The sequence below is a fragment of the Pan paniscus genome, chromosome X (genome assembly GCF_029289425.2).
Source record: "Pan paniscus chromosome X, NHGRI_mPanPan1-v2.0_pri, whole genome shotgun sequence".
In the NCBI taxonomy this organism is placed as follows: Eukaryota; Metazoa; Chordata; class Mammalia; order Primates; family Hominidae; genus Pan; species Pan paniscus.
In genome coordinates this window covers 136,055,755-136,061,531 of record NC_073272.2, presented here as the reverse complement: position 1 = coordinate 136,061,531, position 5,777 = coordinate 136,055,755, and the positions used below count along the sequence as shown (strand labels likewise).

Sequence of the window (5,777 nt, the reverse complement as noted above, 5' to 3'; positions counted from 1 at the left end):
AAATTTTGGTTCCTGACACATTGTAAGGAGTTAGTAAATATTTGCCAAATTACTAAATATTATTTTAAAGAGATAGAAGGGGAAGTTGTAAAATATTCTAACCTGGGAGAATAGCGCTTGGCTAGCTTTTCTAGCAATATATGTCAGAATATATTTACATTTTCTTCAATTCCCTTAATTCTCCCTCTTTCCTCTGGGTCAGTTCCATTTGTTTATTTTGGTCCTTTTCATTATGTTGCTAGTTTTTCTCAAATGCTTGGCGATTTATTTATTTATGAATGAAAACCTGTGTTGGTTATTATGGGTAGATGGCATGAGTTTCCTCTGCAATTGTGTTGATCTATCTGTTTTCCCCACAAACCTCTCTCCGGAATGGGAGGGCTGACTGTGGGTTCTGTTTAAGTGGGTAGGAAATGTCAACAGTCAGGCTTCCCTTTAGGTTATGTGGGTGGAGAGGCAGGAAGACCAGGGACCCCCACAACTGATGAAGTAAGGAGGGCTTTTCTCTGGGGGTGGAGCCTTGTAGAAGGTTTCACTCTTGACTAATATTGGTTTTCCTTTTGGTTTTGTCCTCCTATCTGTTGTGGAGGTCTCAGCACCCTTCCTAGAGCCCTCTCTAGGTAACTTTAGACTGAGGGCCAAGGCCAAATGCTGCTGCTAACAAATGGTCCACTGGGGGAAAGGAGAGAGAGGGAGAGGGCCACTTTTCCCAGCTGTTTCCACTGCCACTCTTCAATGATTGCCTCATAGCCCACCCCTGCTCCTCACATTCATTGACTCTGTGATTAATGCTTCTTTGGGAAAGCATACTCTTACAACTTATTGAATTGCAATGTTTACTGCTCTGATCTGTCTGTTAGTCCAAATTCATGGCCTTTCTTGCTTGTTGGTATCTCTCAAAATTTATGTCACATTGATGTCACCTTTTCTTATTTCCTATGGTTGTTGTGGTTTCTTCCTTTTTATATTTATTTTTGACTAAATAATACATTCACATGGTCTAAAATGTAAATGAAAGAGTATGTAATGCAGTCTTTTTCCCATCTCTTCCTTTCAGTCTTCCATGGTTAAACAGTGTTGTCAGTTTCTTATGTATCTTCCTGGAATGCTTTTATGCACATTCAAGCAAATACATAGATATTCCCTTTCAGCCTTTTAACACACAGCAGTATATGACACATTGTTCTACATCTTAACAATGTGTCTTGGAGATTGTTCTATGTCAGCAAAACACTTCCTTATTCTCTGTTTTTTTACAACTTCATAGTGTCCCATTACATGAATGATGATGTACCATAAATTATTTAACTAGTCCCCTATTGATGAACATTTAGGTTGTTTCCAATCATATGATATTTTTAAATGCTGTAACAAATAACCTTGTACTACTCATTTTTAAAAGTTTTTTTTCAGACATTTTCATGGGATCTGGAAGGCTAAAATTTACATATATTTTAACACTGACCAATCAACTTTTAACCTAAACACATTACACTTGAAGAAAGATGATTTATGGGTTATTGTTTATTTTCCATTAGTGAGACTGATGCACAGTAAATTATGTGTGTTATACACCCTCTTCAAAGCCAGACATCACATTTTAAAGTGTTCAATGCAAAGTCCTATCTAACATTAAGGATATGTGTGATTCTTCATGTGGATCTGCAGCAGAAAGCTGAAGATGACGTGATCTCTGGTACCTCCATTCAGAATACTGCATTTGTTAGCTGGATTGGAAAGAAGCAACTTCAGGAGACACTTCTTTGAATCAGTTCATTTGTTCACATCAACATTCACTGAGTGCCTAATGTGAGCCAGGTGCTGAGCTGGACCCTGGGGATACAAAGAAAAAGATGATAGTCCCTGCTTTGCCAGGAGCTTCCAGTTCAGAGAAGCTGACCAATACATGAGCAGACAGACAATCATAAACAGTGTGAAAAGCACCACTGTAGAAGTGAACACAGAATGCTGAGGGAACAAGAAGGAGGAGTACCTACACACCCAGGGGGTGGGGCGGGGTGGGGTGGGATAGAATGCATGTCTGCGAAGCCTCTCTAGAAGCAAAGACACCTGTCATAACTTTGCATCCTGTCTTGCAGCACTCCACTGACAAATCTCAACATTCAGTGTCCATCTGCTGTCCTTGGCCTTTCTAGTCTGGAATCTTCCATCCTTTTCCATTCTGCAGAAGTCTTCTAGTTGGTTATGTTTATTCTGGCACTCCAATGGCTCAGGAAGAGTAACATAGGAGGGGCGTGGGGATAATCACCTCCAGCATAGATGAGTGTGGTTGGGAATGGGGATGTTGGGTGTCTTGATCTGGTTTCTGGTATTAGTTTTCATAGTGTGCCCAGAATCCTCACTCTCCCTTTCTACCAGATGCCTACCTCCATCCCAGGTCCCCAAGGTGAGCTTTCTTGGCACATATCCACTCCAGAGTTGTATCCTAGAGGCAGGATTGTGTCCCCTCGCCACTGCCACACACTCCCCACCCCAAACACAGCAGGAGAATCATGCTTTGAAGGGAATTCTGGAAGAAATTTCTAGTCATAAATGGGCTCTTGGGTGCTATTGTAACTCTTGTATGACTCTAACACCTATTGCTGTGAGTTTAGCCAAACAAACAAACAACAACAAAAAAAACAAACCCATAAGTTCCCCACAGCATCTCTCTATATATTCCAAAAGGTTCTCCCATTGATGTTTCCTATGGCAAGACTGTCCGAGGGGCCTTGTGGCTAACACTGAGTAGTCAATATCCTTTCAATAAGTATTTTCCCAGCATTTGGCAAGCACTAGGCTCTCTGATAGGTCTGGGAATCCAAAATGAAAAAGACAGAGCTGCTAGTTAAGGAGATACAAAAGCCAGAGTGGACCACAGTGCACTGGGTAAGCATCCACAGTAGAGAAGTGCAGGGGATTTTGGGAGCATGCAGAAGGAGTGAGGGTGAAGAGGTGACAGACTCAGGGAAGACTTCCTGGAAGAGGAAGCCCTGAGGGAATTTTCTGGGTCAGGAAAGAATACATTCCAGGTACGGGAACTAGCATGTGGAAGGACCCACAGGCTGGAACTCATGGGCTCGTTCTTCTCTTACGGCTGCAGGCTTGGGATCAAAGCCTTCCTCTGGTCTCTGCACAGCACCTCAGGTTCTCCAGTCAGCCCTTAATGTGGAACATGAAATATCAGGTGTTTATAGAACAAAAAGTTCCCTTTCTTCCACGGTGAAGGGTCTCAGGGATGGCATGCTCTGCAGGTGGGCACATAGTTGGCACCTGTTTTCCTTCAAATATCAGCCTGACATGATTGAACATTTAAGGCTTGTCTGTGTGGTTCTAGTCCATTTTTTAAACCTCCCTTGCTCTAGTCTCAGCCTGCCTTTTTTTTTTTTTTTTTTTTTTTTTTGAGACAGAGTCTTGCTGTGTCGCCAGGCTAGAGTGCAATGGCGCGATCTCTGCTCACTGCAATCTCCATCTCCCAGGTTCAAGTGATTCTCATGTCTCAGCCTCCTGAGCAGCTGGGATTACAGGTATGCACACCACGCCTGGCTCATTTTTGTATTTTTAGTAGAGACAGGGTTTCACCATGCTGGCCAGGCTGGTCTGGAACTTCTGGCCTCAAGTGATCTGCCCACCTTGGTCTCCCAAACTGTTGGGATTACAGGCGTGAGCCACCATGCCTGGCCTCAGCCTGCTTTCTGCATCTCCCCTAGAGCTCCAGGACTTTAGTAGGCTAGCTCCTGGCTCCACTGCCCAGAAACCCCTCTCCACAGCCTTTCCCCGCCTACCCTGCAATTTACCTCTACCATGATCCTTCTTCTTGACTTAACTCATTCAGAGCTCTCTCTCTCTCTTTCCAACTTCTAACTGGTGTCCTCCAGGCTGCCCTCTTCAGTTCAGACCCCAGGCTTGGGCAATTTCTGTCTCTCTGATTCTTCCTGTGGTCTGTTCCTGACAACCCCTTGGGGGCTGTTTGTGAAATGTGCCCTCTGCTTCTAACTCATCTCTTAGGTATCCTCACAGGAGACTGCCTTCTTAGTAGGGGCCTGACGCAGAAGACCTCTAGTTCTCCCACAGTGTCTTCTGGGGCCAGGCCCGCTGTTTCTCACTGAGGCTCGGAGAAAGGCAATGACTTACCATGGTCATGCAGCATGTTAGCGGCAGAACTGAGAGTACCCCAGGCCTCCTGACTTCCAGCCCAGTAGTCTTTTCCAGGAATCAAGCTGCCTCTCGGAAGACTCAGGTCTTCTAGCCAGCATCAGCTCCCACCCACTGACTGCACTGTGCACCCATCTCTGTTAGCACTTCCTTCCTGAGCCACTTCATTAAAACTGAAGCTGGCCCGTCCAGGCTTCTGACTCAGCAGCCCAGCAAAGAACATCCAGCCATGTCTGCATCTGATTAAGGAAACGCCAGGGGCAGGAAATATATATATATATATTTTTGTCCTGGCTGAGTCGAGGGGTGCAAAAGGAGGTGGAGAGCTTCAGTAAAATAGTTAAGATTTGAGTAGAAGGTAATCTTTCAGCACAAGATGTACCACAGGGACCACAGGGGTGGAAGAGAAATGGAAGGGCTTTATCAAAAGATTTAGGATTACCAGTTAAATACATTTTGGTACAGAAGTATATTACTGGCTTAGAAGGACCCCTGTGATACACTGATAGTGCAAATATCATGGCAGAAATAGGATGTCCCCAGTTTTTTTTTTTTTTTTTTTTTGACAGAGTTCCACTCTTGTTGCCCAGGCTGGAGTGCAGTGGCATGATCTCGGCTCACTGCAACCTCCGCCTCCTAGGTTCAAGCGATTCTCCGGCCTCAGCCTCCTGAGTAGCTGGGATTACATGCACCTGCCACCACGCCCAGCTAATTTTTGTACTTTTAGTAGAGACGGGGTTTTGCCATGTTGGCCAGGTTGGTCTTGAACTCCTAACCTCAGGCGATCCGCCTGCCTCGGTCTCCCAAAGTGCTGGGATTACAGGCGTGAGCCACTGCAACCGGCCCAGTTCCAGTTTTGTAAAAATAAGTTGAGAGTGTCCCTAAAGTGCTTATGAGTAGTAGCTAAAAGTTCCCCTCCATGCTCTGCACCCATGTTAATTTTTGCCCACAGGTAGATAATTGGAAAACAATTACCACAACCTTTGATAGCTATTGTGGCACGGGTGTTCCCCTGTGAATAAGTGGAGTTGGGAATCTTTCTTCATCACAGTGCCCCATGGTGAACTGCGCCATCTTGGTAAGCGTGGACCTGGGACAGTTTCCACTAGAGCACTTCCACATAGAACTCAATAGCCCATATCTTTGACATCAGGATGTTTTCTGACTTTGAGGAGAAGGATGTCCTGGTACTCCTTGTCACAGGGTGGCTGATGCCTGGAGCCCTCTCTCTCCCCTGACATCGGGGAACCAACCACATCTGAAGCAGTTTCAAATAAGCAGTAGGGTTGATATCTGTTCTGGATTGAACAGTGTTCCCCTCCCCAAATTCATGCCCATGTGGCACCTGTGAATGTGACTTTTTTTTGGGGGGGGAAATACTTTGTAAATGTAATTAGTGAAATTAATATAAGGTCAAACTGAATTAAGGTGGGCCCTAATTCAATGACTAGTGATCTTATAAGAAGAGGGAAATTTGAACACAGACAAACACAGAGGGAAAACAGCCATGCAAAAACAGAGGCAGGGATTGGAGAGATGTGTCTCCAAGCCGCAGAACATCAAGGATTGCTGGCAACCATTAGAAGCTAGGAAGAAACAAGGAAAGACCCTCCCCTAGATCC

The 5,777-nt window shown here is 44.8% G+C and overlaps 1 long non-coding RNA gene across 1 annotated transcript; it reads right to left on the bottom strand.

Moving 5' to 3' along the window:
* Window positions 1-1,506: 1,506 nt before the first annotated feature.
* Window positions 1,507-5,192, bottom strand: LOC130541169 (uncharacterized). The gene is made up of 3 exons (XR_008955219.1): window positions 4,135-5,192; window positions 3,063-3,162; window positions 1,507-1,833 (listed from the first exon to the last, which is right to left on the bottom strand). It is a non-coding gene; the product is annotated as an uncharacterized LOC130541169 (long non-coding RNA).
* Window positions 5,193-5,777: the final 585 nt, after the last annotated feature.